Here is a 23,083-nt window from a genome sequence, read left to right on the forward strand (position 1 = left end):
ATAAACTGCCCAGTGTCCAATTCTCAAAAGATGGGAGAAACAGAGCATGACAAAAATTATTAAAGAATCAGAACAATTCCTAGAAGCATTGACAATGTACACCGTCAAAATTTAGCAGGTCATTTTCTATGTTATTTATTTCTAGACAGCAATTCCCAATTTGTTTCATATTACTTGTGATTTGGAAATTATTTTTATCCTAAAATTTTAAGTAGATTTTTCATGAAGAGCATTCTGTGCATGTTCTATTCTATAATCTGTGTATACTGTTCTGTTGCTTTTACATACAAATGGCAAGTAATATGGAGTACAGAATTCTATGTCTCATTTTTTTCCTTCACTGCCATGTATTATTTCATTATGCTATACCATTCATGACTGCATGAAATAAGTCAGAGGTAAGTCCAGTTTTGCTCTTTTTAAATATTACTTCTAAAGTCTTGGATTATTGTGGAGTATTTTTCCTTACCTGTAGAGTTGGTAAACCCATCAAGATTTTCGTTTGTTTTTTTTGTCTTTAGTATGTATTTCTTTTTCACTATGGTTTCCTGAAACTTGACTCAGGTTCTATATTTCTTATACAGTCATTTCTTAAAAAATCAATGCTGCTTTTTTCTGTTATTTCTTAAGTATCATTTCCTCTCTATTTTTCCTAATATGTTCTCCAAGGCATTTATCTTTTCTCTCATTTTGAACATTACTTTATTCTTTTCATCTATGTCCTTAGACTATGTTCCTAAGATATCTCCTACTAAAGTAATTTGATTTTTTATGCCATTCAAACTTCTATCCCCCCTAATGCTGTCATTGTGATTTTTAATCCATACATCATTGCTTTGCTCTACTTATCTCAAAATACTTCATCAGTTCAGTTGAGTTGCTCACTAGTGTCTGACTCTTTGTGACTCCATGGACCGCAGCATGCTAGGGTTTCCTGTCCATCACAACTCCTGAAATTTGCTCAAACTCACGTTCATCATCATGATATATATTTTAGACTAATTTATGCAACATTTTCTTGAAATTGTTGAGAACACAAGTCTAATACATTCTTTTTTCTAAAGAGAAATTCATTCAAATAGATACTCATTCAATTTCCTAAAGTGGTTCTCTTCTTTTTAAACCTCAGGATATTTTTTAAGATTTCATGATTTTTCTCCCCCTCTGTTTGCTTCCCTTTAAAAGGGCTGTGTTGACTTACCCTAATTTACCAGATGTTAAGAGATAGTGAAGGACTGGGAAGCCTGGCATGCTGCAGTCCATCGGATCACAAAGAGTCAGACATGACTTAGTGACTGAACAATTTCTCATATGTCTTTGATTCATGTTGTGCTGAAACTGAGTTCTGTGAGAATTTATCAAGTCAGGTTGCCTCCTGAATTTTTATTAGTAGAGTCTTTGAGTCTGAGTTGTAAGGATACTTATTTATAGACTTGTTTTGGTTTTACTGTTTTTATTTTTAATGCAACTATTTGATGCGGTATGAGGGTATGGTTTAAGAAGAAAAAAAGAGTATTTATTCAAAGTAAGGGATTTCATCTCTGTGACACAGACATGAAACAATCATCAGTTGGAAAATATCCACTTTTCATCCCCAGATTACAGAACTGGGGCATATTTGGAGCTGAACGAAAAGGTACATTATTGGAAAATATCATTCCTCTTAAAAGTGACAACATTTTTAGATTACATGTGACACTTTGGAAGTTGGTGCTCTGTTTACTTTTGCTTTGAACTTCAATCTGGAAGTGAGGTTCTGCCTATCAGTATCCTCTCCTCTACCCAAAGTTTTGTAGCTGGGATAGGCGTGAGAGAATTAGTGCCAGAGGGAAGAAATGGGGATTAAGATACCCAAAAATAAACTTCAAGAGGAGTACAGAATTAAACTGAGACGTTGACAAATGCTAAAAGCAACAATAAGCAACATCAAGCTCATTTCAAGTCTGCCAAATATAGAAAGTCAGGGAGAGTTTGCCAGGGCTGAAAGTGGCCAAATGAAGCATATCAAGTTTGGGAGCCAGCAATTAAGGTGTAGACTTATGAGAATATCGTGAGGAAGTGGATATAACTCATCAAAAAGGGAGGAGAATGATTCAGATGACTCAGGAAAGGGTATATTTATAGTATACCCATGAAATGAAAACTAAAATCCAAATTTGTTTGATCATATCAATAATTATTTTCCTGAATAATAAATAGGTAAAGCTTTTATAAAATGTATGAAAAATGTTACCATACAAAGGAATTTTTTTTAAAAGAACTTAAGAAATAAGAAAGGCAAAATACAAATTTACATGCTTGGGGTATGGTGTTGTTTTAATGTACCTATTTAGAATCTGAAAGAGATAGGAGTACCAGACCAACTGACCTGCCTCTTGAGAAACCTATAGGCAGGTCAGGAAGCAACAGTTTGAACTGGACATGGAACAACAGACTGGTTCCAAATAGGAAAAGGAGTGTCAAGGCTGTATATTGTCATCCTGCTTATTTAACTTATATGCAGACTACATCAGCCCAGAAACACTGGGCTGGAGGAAGCACAAGTCAAGATTAATGGGAGAAATATCAATAACCTCAGATATGCAGATGACACCACCTTTATGGCAGAAAGTGAAGAGGAACTAAAAAGCCTCTTGATGAAAGTGAAAGAGGAGAGGAAAAAAGTTGGCTTCAAGTTCAGCATTCAGAAAACGAAGATCATGCCATCTGGTCCCATCACTTCATGGGAAATAGATGGGAAAACAGTGGAAACAGTGTCAGACTTTATTTTTATGGGCTCCAAAATCACTGCAGATGGTGATTTTAGCCATGAAATTAAAAGACACTTACTCCTTGGAAGGAAAGTTATGACCAACCTAGACAGCATATTGAAAAGCAGAGATATTACTTTGCTAACAAAGGTCTGTCTAGTCAAGGCTATGGTTTTTCCAGTGGTCATGTATGGATGTGAGAGTTGGACTGTGAAGAAAGCTGAGCCAGTGCTGAAGAATTGATGCTTTTTTTTTTTTATTTTACTTTACAATTCTGTGTTGGTTTTGCCATACATTGACATGAAGAATTGATGCTTTTGAACTGTGGTGTTGGAGAAGACTCTTGAGAGTCCCTTGGACTGCAAGGAGAACCAACCAGTCCATCCTTAAGGAGATCATTCCTGGGTGTTCTTTGGAAGGACTGATGTTGAAGCTGAAACTCCAATACTTTGGCCACCTCATGCAAAGAATTGACTCATTGGAAAAGACTCTGATGCTGGGAGGGATTGCGGGGAGGAGGAGAAGGGGACAACAGAGGATGAGATGGCTTGATGGCATCACCAACTTGACGGACATGAGTTTGAGTAGACTCCGGGAGCTGGTGATGGACAGGGAGGACTGGCGTGCTGTGATTCATGGGATTGCAAAGAGTCAGACACGACTGAGCGACTGAACTGACTGACTGAACTGACATCAATCACTCTCACTATTACAATTCATGGGATTTTATTCCAATGTGATTCTAAAACCCCACTGTAAATTCCTATATAAGTAGGTTAGAAGCCTAGAATTTATTCACTTAAATCTAAAAGATTTTCCAACTGCAGCAGAGTAGAAATTAATACCAAGGACAAAATTTCATAAGATTCTGGCACAAAAGGAAGAACATCTTTATAAAATGAATATATGAAATTGCTGGTTTAAGCAACAGGATAGCCCTGAGATATACAAAATCACTTTTTTCTATGAACATGATTTATTAATTTTGGAATAATAAAGTGTAGCAAAGATGGAATTTGTAAAAGATGGGCTACAAGAAATGATGATGCTACAATAATCCTATTATCCTCCCTCAACTTTTATTTTGTTTAATTGAGTTTAACAAACAGGGTGAAAAGGGTAACTGCATTCCCTTCACTAACACTCATGTAGTTGCAGTCCCCAGAGCATGGCACTACATTTAAGAACTGCACTAATTGTATTAGTAATGAAAGTGTATTTCCCACACCATTATCATCTTTCTTCCACACTGAACATCAGCTAAAATGGTTAGGAACCAATCTTTTAACTCTTTCTGACTCTGTGTGTTATTACAATTATTATTTGCCTATATACCCTCAATGAACTAACTAAATATGATCTTCTTTACATTTTATCTTAAAATATGTGTTTGAAGTGGTTTTTAAGATGTATATTATTATAAGATAAAATGGAAGTGAGAATTTGAAGAAAAGTGAGATATATGATGAAACTAACAGGCTTCCTAGGTGACTGAGTGGTAAAGAATCTGCTTGCCGGTGTAGGAGATGCAGGTTCAATCTCTGGGTCAGGAAGTTCTGAGAAAGACATGGCGGCCCACTCCAACATTCTTGCCTGGAAAATCCCACGGACAGAGAAACCTGGCAGGCTCCAGTCCACAGCGTTACACAGTCAGCCACGACAGCCACTGAGCACGCATGCAAGATGAAGCTAAGGTCAGGAATTTATCACCAAAAACTCAAGCCATGGATCCTTTTAAGTCAAATAAAAGAAGAAAACAGGATAATTTTATCACTTTTTAAAAAGAAATTTTCCACTGAAGAGTGTTTACATAGCTTCAGTGATGCCATGAGGCAGGAGCAAGAAAAAATTATCTCAAGTCTCATGTTTATCTTAAACAGTCCTAGAAATTGTGTTTTCTCCTTCATAATATATACAGATTAAACATTTTACTTGTTTGAAATTATTACCCATGGGAAAAGCAAACTAAAATTTCCATCACATTATCTGTGATTTTGCTTGTCTCTTGCTACATTATGTAACATACTCTACTTTGGTAAAAACAACAATACACGGTCGAAAGTATCTGTAAAATAAAAAAAAAAAAATTAGTTGCACAGGAGGTGCACTATTTTATCAGTCATTAAGACCCAAGATATTTTTTCTTATGAATTTTAATTTAAAAAAATGTGTGAAAAATGACTTTCCAAATACACCGATGTTGAAATGGAAGATCATGTAATAATGGTCTGTATCAAAATGAATATACTAGCATTATTAATTTATGAAACTCTTATATCTTATACTATTCTTCAGTATAGTATTTCCTATCTATGACAAAAACTTCAATAATACCTTAATAAACTTTGCAAATTATTTTACGCAGCCATTGAAAGATTATTTCCCAAGAAAATTATACACACACATCTCTCTCAATAACCAACAGATCAGTAGTAGAAAGCCCTCATGATACTAATATAAAATATTGTGAAATAACCGATAGGTATCTTGACTAGCGATTAGGATAGACCATGACATGGTTTTAAGCAGCCTTTTCTAAGTAAATCACTTAGGGTCATTAGACTGTATTGCTAATGAGAAGCCAAAATATTAGATTCAATCCTTATATAGACATGCTTCATACAGACGGAAATAATAACCAGGAGCAAACCCCCTACATTATAAATAACTTGTTTTTCAGTCAAATGTCTATATATTCCAGGCAACTAGATTACAGGCCTCACATCTATAAGGTTACTAAACCTTTTCCCTGATGCTTGGCTGGTAAATGTGATAATAAAAGCATTGGACATGAACTTGGGCAAACTCTGGAAGATGGTAAGGGACAGGGAGGCCTGGAGTGCTGCAGCCAATGGGATTGGAAAGAGTCAGATATGACTTAGCCACTGTACAACAAAACAGCACATTGGGTAAAAATACGTGTTCTGCCTTAATCAAATAACCTCACTTGGAGGTTAAAAATGGCTTTCAAATCATCAACACCCTTTGTGAAAAGCGAATGTGAAAGTGAAGTCGCTCAGTCATGTCAGACTCTTTGCAACCCCACGGACTGTAGCCTACCAGGCTCTCCATCCATGGAATTTTCCAGGCAAGTGTACTGGAGTGGGTTGTCATTTCCTTCCCCAGGGGATCTTCCTGACCCAGGGATCAAACCCAGGTCTCTCACATTGCAGGTAGATGCTTTACCATCTGAGCCACCAGGGAAGCCCAACACCCTTTGTAATTATCCGTATTTTCATTTGCAGCTGTTAAGCCAACTCTTCTCCAGACTGCTTTCTATCTTGATTTCCCTTGTTGCTCTCTCTCCTGTCTTCTACCCACCAAGTTTGAACACATCTATTTGAATGCATCTATTGATTCTGTACACTGTCTTCTTCCACTCTTATCATAACTTTAGGCAATACCTCTCTGCAAAGGACTTCAAAATGCATCTATAATTCCAAACTTTCTCAAGAACAAGACTCGCATTTTCATCTACCTATTGGACACAAACACATTAATTTTTCATTTACTTCTTAAACTCAACCTGTCTAGATTTAATTCAGTCATCTCCATCTTTAAATACTTCCCTTCTTCTTACCCTCTGGAGAAACCAGATCAAAGCCTTGGTGTAATTTTGGGTGTTCTTTACACCCCACTCCTTACATAGAATAACGCCTCAATTCTTGTTAACTCAATATCTATCATATTCTTCTTTTCTGTCTTATTTGGACTCTCTTGTCACCATTCTGAATCAGGAGCCATTTTTCTCAAATTCTGCCCTTTCTATAGTGCCTACTGCCATCTCTGTTCCATACCTCACTACTTTTGAAATTAAAAGTTCACTACTTCTGAAATTAAAAGCTCAGTCTCACTTTCACAGATAATACCATTTTCATACCATACCTCTCTCAACCTGATATAGTCAAGCTTTCTTCAAATCTGCCCTAATCTATTCTTTCCAGGCTTACTCCATTTGTCCCAAATGATCCAAAAAATGCTCCAACTATATTTCTCAAACATGTCTATTTCCTTCCCAATCACTTCATCTTTTTTCATAACACCACATTTTTTTCTTGGCAGTCCAACTGATAGCCTACACATTCTCTGAAACTATGATTAGTTTTCACTATCAACATTTCTGACATCAAATGTGTGAGTTTTCCACACCAAGCAACAAGCCAGTGTCTAATTTTCTGTAGGACATCAGGGTGTCCTACAATTAAATTGAATTCTGACATTAGTCATTCAGAGTTAGTCCAGCAGGTTCAGGGATTAGTCCCACAAGGCTGCTCATACTTCAGATGCCAGTCTCAAGTACCAGGGTGTCACTTGTACTTCTGAGACCAATCAGCTTTTAACTAGGTTTCCCACAATCCTCTTTCCAGTTTTAATAATTTGCTATAATAGCTCACAGAACTCATGGAATTGCTATACTTACACTTTTCAGTTTATTATAGAGGACAGTATAAAGGATGCAAATGGACAGCCAGATGAAGAGGTGCAAGGAAGATGAAGAGGGAGAGGTCCAGAAGGATCACTAGAGCAGGAGTTTCTGTCTCCATGGAGTTGAGATGCGCCACTCTCCCAGAACTCATAAAAATTCTCCAACTCAAAAGTTTTCTGAACCCAGTAATTAAAGGGGTTTGAGGGGGGTTGGGGCTTCCTTGGTGGCTCAGATGGTAAAAAAAAATCTGCCTGCAACGCAAGAGACACAGGTTCGATCCCTGGATCAGGAAGATCCTCTGGAGAAGGGAATGGCTACCCAACCCCAGTGTTCTTGCCTGGGAAATTCCATGGGCAAAGGAGCCTAGCAGGCTATATAGTCCATGGGGTCACAAAGAGTTGGACATGACTGAGTGACTAACACTTTCACTATGTAGGCATGATTGATTAAATCACTGACCACTGCTGATTAATTTAATCTCCAGCCCTTCTCCACTCCTTAGAGGTCAGTGGGTAGGACTGAAAGTTTCAACCCTCTATGGATGCCTGGATCTTTCTGGTGATCAGGCCCCATCCTGAAGCTACCTCATGCCTCCAGTCACCTCATTAACCCACAAAAGGACACTCATATTGTGCCGGAAATCTCAAAGGTCTCGGAATCTCTTTTGTCAGGAACCAGGGACAAAATATTGTAACAAAAAATGTTTTCCTATCATCCCTATAACTCAAAAAATTCCAAGAGTTTTAGAAGCTTTAGTCCAGAAACCAGGGATGAAGACAAAATAGATAGCTCTTATTATATTACCAAATTACAGAGACTCACCCAAATGTCACCATTTCAAGGAGGCCTTCTATGATTTTCCAGTTCCAGCACAATCCTAATATTCTCCAAAACCCTTCAGCACCTTGAATTTTCTTACAGCACATTTTACACACGCTTTTGAATAGTTGTTATGTGTTTGCATCTTGCCTCTCCTACTGAAAAGCAAGCTATGCAATGACACTACAGTATATTACAGTTACCCACCAAATATATTGTACTTTATATCATATCAATGTGTTTATCAAATAAATAAATAATTACTACAAAATACATTTATTGAGTTGCTTGCAACATAGATCATAACAGAAAACAAAAGTTCTGTGAAATAGATCTATTTCAAAAAAGAAAAGAGAAAAAAGGTTAGCTATTGGAGATTATATGAGCCTGAACAAGTTGCCTATCCCTACTGAATGCAGGTTATTTTCCTGTAAAGGAAAAAGTTGGCCCTCATGATCTCTGAGGTTGTTGCTAACTTTAACATTCTATAATTTCACGATTCACTAGAGACTATCATAACTCAATGCGAGCAGTAGGACATGCCTCCAGCTCCTAGCTGCACTGTCCACTTTTTTCATTCCTCTCCAGCTATGCTCCTATAGACAAGAAGTCAAAGTGATAAAGTGGTTTAATTCAGCATGCAAATTAGCACAGCTCAGAGCCTAAAAGAAATCATGCTGTGGGCAGGTAAAGAAAATTGGAAAGATGATCCACAACTCTACAATGTGTTGGTCTGGAGTAAATAATTTTCTCATATATGAGATGTATAATCTCTATTAATTGAAGTTAAAGGAAAACAGGCAGGTTAAGAAGTTATTTTAATATGTACTCAATATATGTGTATCATACAAATATATTCACATGCCCTTACTGTAATTTCATTGTTTGCTATACATTTTTAAAAGTAACTAAGTATAACACTTTTGCTCCCAGTTTTCACATACATATTTACAAGTAATTGACATCTGTCATTTTATATGAAAGCCTAGTTTCATTACAGGAAAGGAAAATGCTGAGTTGGTGGGGATGGTGATTCATTGTTATTCTATTCCAATAAGACTTCAATTAATCATCATTCAAAGTATAACAGGGCTTCTTAGTAATTAGATTGGAACAAATCTCCAAACTGACTTTCTTTTAAAGGCGTCTGAAGTTTTTAATGCTGAGTACATCAAAATATCACAAAACAAAGCTCAGTGAGAGTCACCATTTTATTCCAGTAACTCTCACAATTTTCTCACATTTTCCTGTAGACACATATTTCTAGAAAATATTTTTAACTTTTGGTTTGTAGTTTTCCCATATCCAAAAAGACCACCACACACTACTCACTCATCTGTATAAGCCAAATACCTAGATTTATCATTTATTCCTCCTTCTTTCTTAATTTAAACTTGCAATAAATTACTATATCTTTCCAACTTCACTTTGTAAACACCTCTGGAAATCATCTATGTATCTCTCCTTGTGCTTGTTTTCTAGTTTTGGTTGACATCACCTCTTGTCTGCTGCTGATGCCACTAAGTCGCTTTGGTCATGTCCAACTGTGTGCAACCCCATGAACAGCAGCCCATCAGGCTCCCCTGTCCATGGGATTCTCTAGGCAAGAATACTAGAGTGGTTGCCATGTCCTTCTCCGACCTCTTGTCTAGAGCAGTGTTTATCAAGTCTTTACCATGATTCTATATCAGTGGAAAACTTAAGCAAGTACTTCTAAAATGTATATATTTATTTTGTCTATAAATCATGCAGGTAAGTTTACGTTATTCAATCTTTAAATATTAGAGAGCATAAAACAGAAAGTACACAAAGACAAGTTGAAAAATAAATAGCTCAAGTACTCTTTTCTGCATGTGTGGCATGGATTTTGTTTATCTCCTAGGAAGCACGTGCCACACTTGGGGAATGACTAGCCTTCAGTCTTATGACTGTCACCTGCCTTTGCCAGGTTAAATAGCTTTGGGTCAAATCTCCATCAAACAATGAGCTTTCTAAAATGTAAGCATGTTCATATCCTCTTTTCTGTCTTCTTTTTTCCCCTTAAGGTGACATACAAAGTCCTTCAGATGCTTTGCAAGGCCTGGCTACTCACTGCTTATTTTTCCAGTTGTATCTCTTGCTATTCCTGCCCTGGTCTTTCCCCATATCCACAGCCACATATGCACTCCTGCCCTGGTCTTCCTCTACATCCCCACAAACATGTACCTTGTCCAAGCTGAACTATTTTCAGATCCTCTAATAGATGCCCTTGCTTTTTTCTCATCACCAAGTCTTTGCATACCCATTTAATTTTGCTTAGGACGTTTTCTACTTCCTCCCAGCCTCTTCATTTGGTTGAACCATCCTTGATACATTTTAGACCTCATTTCATCTCACTGAATGAGATAGACCGCCTTAGCATTAGAAAATGCATCCTTATTTTGATCCATGCCACTGAATTTTAGTTGTCAGTTTGTCTTTCATGTTGACTCAGAGATTATTTCACTTTGGGGTAAGAGAAGTCACCTAGGAAGCTTACTTAAGTGCAGGATTTTTTTTTTCTTTTTTTCAACCATATCACAAGATATTTTGGTTTTATGGGTCTAGGATAGAGCTCAGGAATGTGCATTTTCAAAGCACCTGAGTGATTCTTATGTAGGTATTTTTACTGGAATAGATGCTTATTTACTATTACATATTCAGTTTCTTTTCAAGAGGGTTAACTCACACTGTTGTTTGGTTGATAAGTCATGTTCAACTCTTTGTGACCCCATGGAATACAGCCCACCAGGCTCATCTGTCCATGAGGTTTCCCAGGCAAGAATACTGGGCTGGGTTGCCATTTTCTTCTCCAGGAGATCTTCCCGACCCAGGGATCAAACCTGCATCTAACACATTGGCAGGCAGATATTTTACCATTGAGTCACCTTTATAGGTAGAGGTACCAGTAAAACAAGAAAATGAATGTGTAGAATTCAATCTTTAAAAAAGATTTATCATCTCCACACCCCCAAAATGCAAGACTGTAAAAATTCAGTGCCAGAGAAGTAACATAGTTACAATGAATGAACTAACCTGAAGGTATTCTGTCTCTGCAGTAACTAATGGAGAAGTTTCAGGCAAGTATTAATTACCTTCCATGTGGGTTTTGAAAAAGGATAACCCAATTGGTTCAGTTAAGTTTATGGATAGGTAGCAGAAAGGAAGAAGAAAAATAGAGGTCAAAGTGTGAAGAGTTTCATAGGTTTTCATATATTAAAAAGTTTGGACTTTATTCTAAAGATGCCATCCTGGTCTGTAAGGAATACTGACTTAACTCAGAATACTGACTGGATAAGAAATATTAACAGAGACCAAACCTTCAGAAGCTGGGGCTCATTTTCACCTGGTTCCCTGTCTTGAAGAGAACCACAAGATTCATGCTCAATTATTCCTGCCTACTCTCACTTCTAATCTACAAATGCCCACTGAAAAAGTTCAAAGGCAAATGCCATCACCACTGCAGGCCAAAGAGAAAAACAGCAGACATGACCCAACCAAATTGTTGACAACTTTTCCCAAGTCTCTACTGAATTCTGTTGAGGCCCAAGAGGCCATTATTTTATAGAATATGAAATATTCTCTCTTCCAGTCTCCTCTTCTCTTCCATAAGCTCACTCTTCTCCTCCTTTTCATAAGATGCTTATTGATTGATTTGTCCCCAGTTATTTCTCCTTTGTCCTTGTCTTTCTTGAAATTTGAGAACACTAATAATAACCCTTTCCTCATATTCAAATTTGTAAAATATTGTGAGATAAACATATGAGTACCATAGCTGGAGATTCAAACATTAGAGCAAGTTTGGAAAATATGGTGCTTAGACCATCAGGCAAGTGAGTTTGCTAACATATTAACCCAGAATTAGCTTTATGCAGCCTAGTTATACACTGAACTGAACAACTGTACGCATCTCTCCAAGGACCTACCTTATGAAATTTACTATACAGAAGAACAAAGGTGGCCATGGTACATAGTCCGTGCCCAGGACAGTCCCCAAAACAAGAGGTCGGAGGGATGCCCAACACACACGTTCAGCTCATTTTCCTAAGTTCACTACTCACTGAGGTCAACCTACTAGATTAAATAAGATGGAGAGAAAGACAAGAATTGTCATTTTAAACAATGTCCCTCTCTATGGGAACATGAGTGAGGAACAAATGATCGCCCCCAACAGACCATAAGTCTTTTCTATTAACAACCCTTTATTTCTTTAAATGTAAAGTCCCATTCCTGTACAGATTTCTTAAGCACAATGAGCTTGCTTTCTCAGACTCACCCACAGTAAATCTTAAGCTGAAATCATGCTCAATGCTACTTTTAAATCTTTCTTTGGTGAATACTTCCCCCCCCCCGCCTTTTTTTTTTAAGGCTTTTACTGCTTGTTTCTATCACTGTCTAATACTTCACACTGTTTTTGTATCCTTCATTAGCAAAAGTATTTGTACGGGGCTCTTAGTGTGCATTTCCATACCTACAGGTCATGCAGAGTTATAAATTCACAGTCCATTTAATGATTTCTCCAACCCAACTAAACTATGTACACTAATAGGCACATTATAAACACATACATAATTTCACCTCAAAATCATTGATTGAGGCATGCCACTCAGCAGATACCTTCCTTTATCTCCTTGGCATAATCAAGTATCACTTCAGGCCCTCATATTTCAGTATTCATTGAAGACCCCTCTGAAGGTCTCTGGATTATCTTCATTTGTAGCTTCAGTCACTCAAGTGTTCTCCCCTCAAGGTACCTTCCCTCATTTAAGTCTCTCTCTCCTAAACTCTGCAAGGATATTGAGATGTTCTGATTCATGTTCTCTAGACATCATTCTAAACAAGTGAAAGTGAAGTTGCTCAGTCTAATTCTAAACAAAGTTCCACACAAAAGGTAAGGGCATTCATAGGGCTTGCCTCATTTGATTCCCTTCTCTTTGGGATCATGGTTCTGCACTTTCTGATGGTCAAATATAAGAGGAGTTATTTCATTTATTCTGACAATTTTTCAGTGTTTGGTGGCAGCATACCTGTTGACTATGTAACACCCTCATAGAAAATGACAGAATTTAGAATTAAACCCTATTTTTCCTTTATATATTTAATCATCTCAAAAATGATATGAAGTAGTTATTCTCAACCTCTTTTTACAACTAAGGAAAACCAGTGTCGTAAGTTAAAGAAACATAGTGAATTCATAAGTAACCAGGACTTGAAACCATACTGCTAACTAAAATATTTGAATTTTAAAAATTAATGATTTGATATTTACTATTAGTAATTTGACAGTATAGAGGGTACAAGACACTCTGACAGGCACTATATATTTTTAATTGCTTTAAACATAATAATGGGAGCATAAAAATATCTCTAAAATATTGTGTTTTCTCATTAATACTGATTTTTACCAAAAATCTATTCAAATTTTTCAATTTCAAGTCTGTATGTACTATCAATCATCTTTCAGTCACAAATTAAAGAGATTTTACAATGAATCTTAAGTATCATCCTCATTTTTAACTTATGTTTTGATATTTGTCATAAGATATTTGATTTTGATTCCCTACCAACAATCGATAAAGCTGGAGGACACTAACTTTTCTTCAGAAAGATAACATTCAACCATCTAGATGAATTCTTCAGTTTACACATATTGAAGAACTCGTCACTATGCCAGTAAACATAAAAATCAATATTCATTTCTCAAAATAGGCTTCATTCTGGTTAGACACTGCTATGACACCATTCCTTCTCCAGATTTTAATGTCTTCCCAGTGGAGGTTTGTTAATTGAATCTTCCTTGTCATTTGTGTATATGATGGATTAAGGAGAGTAAGAATTGTCTTCCTCCTGTGCATAATAGAATTCCCTAAAAAACATTTATTCAGCCATTATACATTTATTGGCTTTACATCCTCAAATATAAATGTTTTAACATCTGCTCCACCCTAAAGTCTAATGTGACAATAACAGATTATAGGATATACCATGCTCACCAATGAAAAGCCACAATGTATAACTTTGATATTTTATACCACATTTAATACAGATAAAGGCTTCCCTGGTAGCTCAGCTGGTAAAGAATCCGCCTGCAATACAGGAGACCCCATTTCAATTTCTGGGTCAGGAAGATCCTCTGGAGAAGGGGTAGGCTACCCACTCCAGTATTCTTGGGTTTCCCTGATGGCTCAGCTGGTAAAGAATCCACCTGCAATGTGGGAGCTCATATGCTTCAGTCCTGTCTGACCCTTTGAGATGCCATGGTTTGCAGCCTGCTGGGCTCCTCTGTCATGGGACTCTCCAGGCAAGAATACTGGATTGGGCTGCCATTTCCTTCTCCAGTGTGGGAGACCTGGGTTGAATCCCTGTGTTGAGGGACTGGAGAAGGGAATGGGCTTTCCACTCCAGTATTCTAGCCTGGAGAATTCCATGAACTATATATAGTCCATGGAGTCACAGAGTCGGACAAGACTGAGCAACTTTCACTTTCAATTAAAACAGAAAAGATCTGAAAACTCAAGTGAGAAATTAATTTATGATACTATCAGATCTTAGGATACACACAAAGAGAATAAGCAAAAAATGCTAAAAAAAAAAAGAAACTATTGAACCTGCATCTCTTTCATTTACTGCATTGGCAGGTGGATTCTTTACTACTAGTACCATCTGGGAAGCCCTATGCACCTAATGGGTGTATGTTTACCCGAGATTTTTTTCTACTGGGCATACTATTATTTCACATATATAAATATATCCACATTTAGGTCTGATTTTTATAACAATTTCACGCGTATCTGTGGCACAGTTAACATGAAAAATGTCATTTTTATAATTTACAACTGAAAAATGATGATATGATGATGACAATGATGCCACTAATAACAATAACACTTACCATTTATTAAATTACAGGTATGCTCTACACCCTGATCTTAATACTTAAGTGTTCTATTATTAAAGTAAAGCTGTGCATATCTCAAAAGTTGATGCACATTAAGACTATCTATGGGATTTTGTTTTAACAGTCATATCTAGATATTGCCAATCAAAGATTCTGACTCAATGGTATGAGAACTGGCTACAGCAATTTATTAAAATATTTCCATCTTCACAAATGGCTTTAATAAACAGTGAATACTAACTTTCACTCTAAACTGTGTTGATTTCAAATAGGATTTTAGTGGATATATTGCCCCATTTCCCCTCCAATATTTATGGTTTGAATGTGGTAGATCCTGAAAGGATGGAGATAATATGTGTCTTCTGTAGCTAATTAAAATTGTATACATAACAATTATCTCAATATTCATAAAATAATAGATCAGAAAAAACAAAGTAAAAATTTTTATATTAAAATGTTGAGGTTACATTTGAGTATGCATTAATAATTAAAAGTATGAGGAGTAAATCACAGATAATGAGACTAGTAAAAATATGAACTATCAAAAACAGTTATGGAAACTGATATGCAATTACATACAATTATAATTATTTGCATATTTTATCAAAGATTCATGATCTCAGAGAGAAAATCAAGCCCTTTCAAACAGTGATAGCTGGAACTCCTATATTTTTAAAAAGATATTTCACTTTGCTTTGGAATAAAAACATGACTTTTAACTTTACTGCATGTATTTAAAACTCCTGAGTAAAATAAAAGGAAATGATCATGCATTCTGCATGATACACTTTCCTAAGACAAGCTACTTCAAAGGAGAAACCAGCAATCACTCTGCAGGGAGCAATTACTGAATTCTGGAGCACTCTGATATGATCATCTTCAAATAACATACACTAAACCATGAAGCACAACAATAATCAGCTACTTCTAGACCATTAATCCAAGTAAAATTTAATTGTAATACAGGTCTATATCAAGATAACGAAAATGAACATTAGTTGCTATCATAACCTGAAACTACCTCACAAGCACGTATTATTTCAATCCTGTTACAGAATTCATACTCGTTAATAAACACTGACTTATACTGATAATTTTATGTAGCATATATAAAATAATTTTCAAAAGAAACCAATATCAATATCTGCCTGATGCTATCTGCATAAGATTTGAATTTTTTTACTGAGTTGGTTGACTATCAGGAAATGTAAATACAGGGCTTTAATGATGACCCTTTGAGATTTTGTGAAAATTATGGGAAACTGTCCATTCTCCCTACCTATGTGTTGAAACTCAGGAGAGATTAAGTAGGAAGGAAAAAGTTGACAGTTTAATGGAACTGAAGCCAAAGTGGAATTATGAATTGGTTCAGGGATGTCAAGTAAGATACGTGCCCATTGGATTTAGTAGCAGCAATATCCAGAGTGACACTGCAAACACAGTTTAGTAAAGTGGTCAGGGCAAAAGACAGAAAAGGTGTTAGAGTAAAGAATTATGGCTGTAAAGGAAAAGAGCTCATTCAGCACCAGAAATGGAATGTGGGATCAATGGAAGGAATTCACTATTAACTTGCTTGTTTCTGAGGACCAGAAAATTGGAACATGTTCAAATGCCGCAGTAGAGAAGAGAGAGGTAGCTGAACTTAAAGAATAGAAGAGGGATGTTAGAAGGTATTCCTCTGAAAAAAATATAAAGAATACTTGAGTATCCAAGGCAGAGATACAGGGATTGTCATTTGACAGGAAAAGGATGAAACAGCTATGATGACTTAAGGGCTGGATAACATAATTTCAGAATATTTAAAATCAAAATTGGGGGAAATACCAAGAAAATTAATAGAAACTGTGCAGTATTAGGAAGGTTGTAAAATACTCCTACCAATTCTGAAGCAATGATATAAATGAAACTAAGTTTAGAGAGAATCTGAAAAACAATAAATGTTCACTAAGGAAAGATGATTGAATTCTCTTTGAGCAAACTCCGGGAGTTGGTGATGGACAGGGAAGCCCAGCATGCTTCAGTTCATGGGGTCACAAAGAGCCGGACATGACTGGGTGACTGAACTGAATTGAACCTTTAACTATGTTCATAGCCTCGTAAAGTATTAAGACTATTACTAGAGAGTATTGTTAGAGACATCTGATTTCTCTAACATTTTTAGGAAGGATAGAAGGATAATATAAACCACCTTGGGTCTAGGGTCTCAGATGTTCTCACTTCATCTGTTCTCATGGCTTGAAACACTAACTATATGACAAGAGCCTCACACTTATTTCAAACTTCAATCTTTTATCTGAGCTTTAGACCTTACATACAGGATTGGCCAAAAAGTTAGTTTGGGTTCTTCCATATGATGGTAAGGAAAAATCTGAATGAACTTTTTGGCCAACCCAATACAAATACACTTAAAACATTTCATAAGCATCCTATTTTAACATGCTCCCATGAAGTACTGATCTGCCCCCCTGTTCCTCCACCTACCTTTTCCCTTTTCATTGAAATCACTACATTTCATGTGGTGGTGGTGGTTTAGTTGCCATCATGTCCTACTCTTAGGACCCCATAGACTGTAGCCTGCCAGGCTCCTCTGTCCGTGGGATTCTCCAGGCAAGAATACTGGCGTGGGTTGCCGTTTTCTTCTCCAGGGAATCTTTCTGACCCAGGAATCGAACCTGCATCTCCTGCATTGCAGGCAGATTCTTTACCAACTGAGCTATGAGCGAAGCCCCTTGTAGGGATATTTCATATAGGGATACTTAAATAAATTGGAAACCTGGAAGATATCTTTTGACCTTTACTCTCCTTCTTCCCACATTACACTTATTACCAAGTCCGGATAACTATTTCTATTACAGATATACTAAAGCCTCTATTTCCCTCCATTCTGACTGCCACTGTCCTAAATTGAGCCATCACCACCTTTCAGCTGGATTACTAAGTTTCCTCCTTGTTCACTGATTCCATTTTGCCACACTCTATTCCATCCTCTACGTGGAAGCCTGAGGGATCTTTGGATAATGAAAATCTTTTTATACTCTACTAGATAAACTCCATCAAGGCAATGCGTTCCTATTGCATTGAAAAGAAAATTGAAATGATTTCACATTTCCTATAGGTCTTTTTTTTTTTTTTTCACTTTACAATACTGTATTACTTTTGCCATACATTAACATGAATCTGCCACAGGTGTACATGAGTTCCCAATCCTGAACCCCCCTCCCAACCACCCTCCCCATATCATCTCTCTGGGTCATCCCAGTGCACCAGCCGTACGATTCCAAAGTTGCTATCACACTACTTTCATCACCTACTCTGCTTACATCTCACATTCGTCTGTAGACCATGGGTGAGCAGGGTTTATATCTGTCTTATTCACTATCACATACATGCATCATCTGGCGCATAGCAATAATAATAAATATTAAATGATCAATAAGGGAATGATAGATCCTCTGAGGATAAAATCTCTTCCAAGCAACTTAGAAAGGGCAGTTGGCTCCAAGGCCTGCTGCCTTGTCATGAAAGGGCCTGTTTAAAGGCCTTTGCCGTTATGGCATATGATCTGGCTGTTTATTTTGCCACCTTTGCTTGCTGATGTGTTCGGGCTGTTCTTTTCTTCATTGCCTAAGTATGCAGTTGGAGCTGAGGAGAGAAGGAGTGTGGGTAAAAATTAAGATAATATTTTTGGCTTTATTTGAGTCTAGGCTCTAAGCTACAACTATATTTTTAGTTTTCCACCAAATAGCCTAACTGATCGGGTTTCCGTATTGGGTTTAGATCCACCCATGGAGATCCACATGGTTAGGACCGCAGCTGGGAGTCAGAGAAATTGGAAGATTCTAGGTGACTTGAATGACCACTACATATACATAGATTAGGGGGAACTTCAGTACACATTGGTACAAAGGTATTTAAAGGTGGCTGTGACTAAACAAGTGACCCACACACTCCCTTTCCGGTTTCTCTCTCTTGTCTTCTTTCTTCCATAGTAACACAGTGGATATTCAGGAAGAGGAAAACCACACATTAATCTGTACCTGAATATGTAATAATGAAAAATATTGGCTCTTCCTTAAGTCCAGAGAAAGCACTCACTTGAGAAACACAATTTGGTGTTGTTGTTGTTGTTCTAGAGGCACATTTACATTCTATCCTAATAAAAGATGGGACTTGCAAGCCCACCCCCCATGGCAGGATGAAATCTAAACTAAAAACACAGAAGAACTGAAGAAAAAGAACTTAAGTTTCACATGAATACTTATGTCTTGATACAAACTGTTCAGTTTCTTGCTTTCTTCCCAATTTTTCAGTACTGAAATAAATTATTACCCCTTTAGTCTTTGTTCATTTCAATCCGAACTTGGGTGAAGGGCAATTAAATGTGTTAGCATAAATCACGATCTTGATTCAGACAATTTCAGAATCCTTTTTTAAAAAAGAAATTTGATTAACTAGATTTTGTGCATTTCCCATGTCACTATATATTCCTCAAGGCACGATTTTTAATGTCTTTATAATATTCCCTTACTTGAAAGTATAATAATTTATTTAACACTCTCTATGTTGTTGGTTATTTCAAGCTGCTTCCAATTTTGTACTATTATAAATAATTCTATCATGAATCCCACTGTACATAAGTCTTTGTCTATATCTCTGTTTATTTCCTTAGGTCATATTTCTAAAAGCAGATTTATTGTGTCAATGGCCCTTAATACATATTACCAAATGGTTTTTCAAAAAATTAGCATCCATTTAAAATGCCACCAATAGTATATGTCAAGAATATTACAACTCATATAATTGCTTATATGACATTCCATATTTATCATATATTATTACTAATTCATCTTCATACTTTAGAGATTATGTATGCCCTTAAGCCTTTCTATTTGTATATTGTAAATTTTTTATATGAGTGTATTATAACTTTTAGTAGTTCTTAATATATTAAAAATATTAATCATTTTTGGCCTTTTTTCTCATTTGTTGTTAGCTTAATGTTTACAATGATTAGTCATAGATGGAATACTTTTCTTTTTACATTTTAGTCAAATATATTAATCTTACTTGTGATTTCTTTTACTCCATATTTAAACCACATTTTAATTCAATTTAAACCACATTTTAATTCAATTTAAACCATATTGAAGCTTATTGTATACAAATCGAATACATGTGACTAATTGTTTTGCAATTTTATATTTTCACATCTAACTATTTGCTTCATCTGAATTTCTTTTTGGTTTGTGTATAACAGAAGAGTTGTATTACTTAGGGTTCTACAGGGGCCTCCCTGGTGACTCAGATGGCAAAGAATATGCCCGCATTCCTGGAGACCTGGGTTCAGTCCTAGAGTTAGGAAGATCCCCTGGAGGAGGGCATGGCAATCCACCCCATTATTCTTGCCTGAAGAATCCCATGTACAGAGGAGTTGGCAGGCTACAGCCCATGAGGTCGCAAAGAGTCAGACATGACTGAGGAACTAAGCACTGCACACAGGATTCTCCAGAGACACAGATCTAACAGGGTATATACAGTGAGAGTAAAAGAAAGAGTGAGACAGAGAATTTACTTTAAGGACGGGCTCACACAGTGGTAGGGGCTGGCAAGTCTGAAATTGATAGGGCTGTCTGGCAGTCTTGATATTTATTCAGGTAAGTGTTGATGTTGTAGTCCTGAGGTAGAATTACTTTTTCAGAAAATCAGTCCTTTTCCTTAAAGCCTTCAGCTGATTGGATGAAGTCCACCACATTATAGAGGGTAATTTACCTATGCAAAGTTGTACATGTGTATGTGCTAAGTCACTTCAGTTGTGCCTGACTCTTTGAGACCCAGTGGACCATAACCCATCAGGCTCCCTGTTCATAGGGTTCTCTAGGCAAGAATATAGGAGTAGGTTGCCATTTCCTCCTCCAGGGGATCTTTCCAATCCAAGGATTGAATCTGCAACTCTTAGGTCTCCTGCAGTGGCAGGAGGTTTCTTTACCACTAGCGCCACTTGGGAAGCTCTTATGTAAACTCAACTGATCTTGGCCAAAGAAGTGGACACTGCAGTCTAGCTAATTTGATTAGGAGGATGTAAATTTACATCTTTACTGTATCTATACTGTATACTCAGGGTCTGTACTAAGATATTTCCCATTTTCAGTCATCTCAAGTAATTATCCTATAATAATATTTTTTACCTTTCATTTATTAAGATCCTATGTGCTCTAGTAGTTATTTCATATTTTTCTATTCCATTTACATGTTGATATTTTATAACATGGAAACATTATTGAGTCTCTGAAATACATGTGAAAAACTAAGTTAAGATCCTATGACACACCTTACATTAACTTAAAAAAAAAGTGCCCTTGCCTCCCTCCACCCTCAACTGTCTTTCTGCCTTTAATATCTTGTTCACTGCTGTCCAACTACATTGTCCACCATGCCATGCACATTTCCAGCCTACGTTCTTTCAAGTACTCTTTGTCTTCTTTAGTTATCCATATGATTCAGGCTCTAATTTCATTCAGGTTTCTGCTCAAATGTCATTTCATTGCATATGCTCTTCCTGGTCACTGAAGGTACAAAAGCTCTACAGCCCTGTGACAGAATTCACTGTTAGCTCACAGCTTTACACTCAAGCTTCCTTATTTTCCTCTACACCTCTATGTAGCCGAAGCTGAATTATCTCCAAACCATGTTTCTTAGTTCACTGCCAACCAGCTTCTTGCTTGTTTCTTTTACTGGGAGGCAACTCGTGCCCCATTAGATTGTGGGAAGGTAGAAATCACTCTACTTTTGAATAATGTTTCCAGTGACAGCAGTAGCCTTGGCAATACCAGGAACCATGGCCCATTAGTGACAGACAGATACTAATAGTCCATAGCACTCTGATTTCAGCAGTGCTGGGGACAGAAGCTCTATAGAATTAACAACAAGCACTGAAGCTCCAGCAATTACAACAGTGTACATTGGTGTCACTTGACAGCAACTTCTCCAGTGAGTGTGGGCTTGTTGTTTCCAACCCAGTAACAATGGCAGTTTTCTCTTCTCGGGGCAGCATTCTATTTCCACTTTGTACCTTCAGCTCATGAAAACAGTAATTTCTTCATCTGGGTTCTACATAACCTCCCCCCTTTGCATTACATCCCAGGTCTCACTGGAGCTTCCTAGTCTCAACGTAAGATATTCTTTCTCTGTGGGTCCTCCAGATTTTTCAAAAAGTTTGCATAAATTCCCCTTTTCAATTCCCTCTTTATTTGAACGATCAGTGATTTTTATGTTTTTCCTGACTAGATATTGACCCATGTTCCTTGCTCAGATGCAGTTAGTAAACTACCTTCACATGTACTCTTAGTAATAGAAACTCCTGCATTTCTACTGGACTCATGACTACCTACATATAAAATGTATTTCACACAGCCTCTTGTAGCTAGTTATATTCACGTGGCTCTATTCAGGACAAATGAGATTATAACTGACAGCAATGTGTTTAACTTGTGTACAAACATCTTTAAGGGTTATTTTCTCTTCCTTCTTTCCCAATGGCTGGGAAATGAAAATGAGCAGCATGACCTTTGAGATGACAGAATTTCCCCACTGGCCCTGGATCTCCAACTCTGGAGTCTTTTTATATGAGGAAAATAAACCTTTACTTCACTTAAGCCACTATATTTGTGGGGGCTATCCATGAGTTTTGCCATACTCTCCCACTAATTTGTGAGTCTTCCTTCTTCGTCTACCCCAGATCTTCCACCTCCAATTCCTCATGCGTGTTCTAAGAAATCTAGAGCCAATCTAGGCTACAGGATGGAGTTTGTCCTCCCCACAAACACCCCCTGCCACTGCGGCCCTGCCATTTAAATACAAGAAAAGAGAGACACAGATAAGCAGATTTCTCAAAAAGAGTACCCAACTCATCACCATTCTGGCCACAAGGATCAACAGAAGGAAGGAAGCTTCCCTGTACTCTTGTTCTTTTACCCTTTTGTTCCTCACAGTGAAAGTTTCATTCACTTATATCTCCTCACAGTAGATTTCGAGGCAGGTTTTCCATAATCTATGCAAATATGATGTAGTAAATAAAACAACACATTACCTCTGAACTGATTATAGAATTTCCAACTGAGGTAACAATTTGATAGAGAGAATGAAGCTTGTGCAGTTATTGGGTAGGTATGTAGA

This window comes from Oryx dammah, unplaced genomic scaffold (genome assembly GCF_014754425.2).
Source record: "Oryx dammah isolate SB20612 unplaced genomic scaffold, SCBI_Odam_1.1 HiC_scaffold_29, whole genome shotgun sequence".
NCBI classification, from domain to species: domain Eukaryota; kingdom Metazoa; phylum Chordata; class Mammalia; order Artiodactyla; family Bovidae; genus Oryx; species Oryx dammah.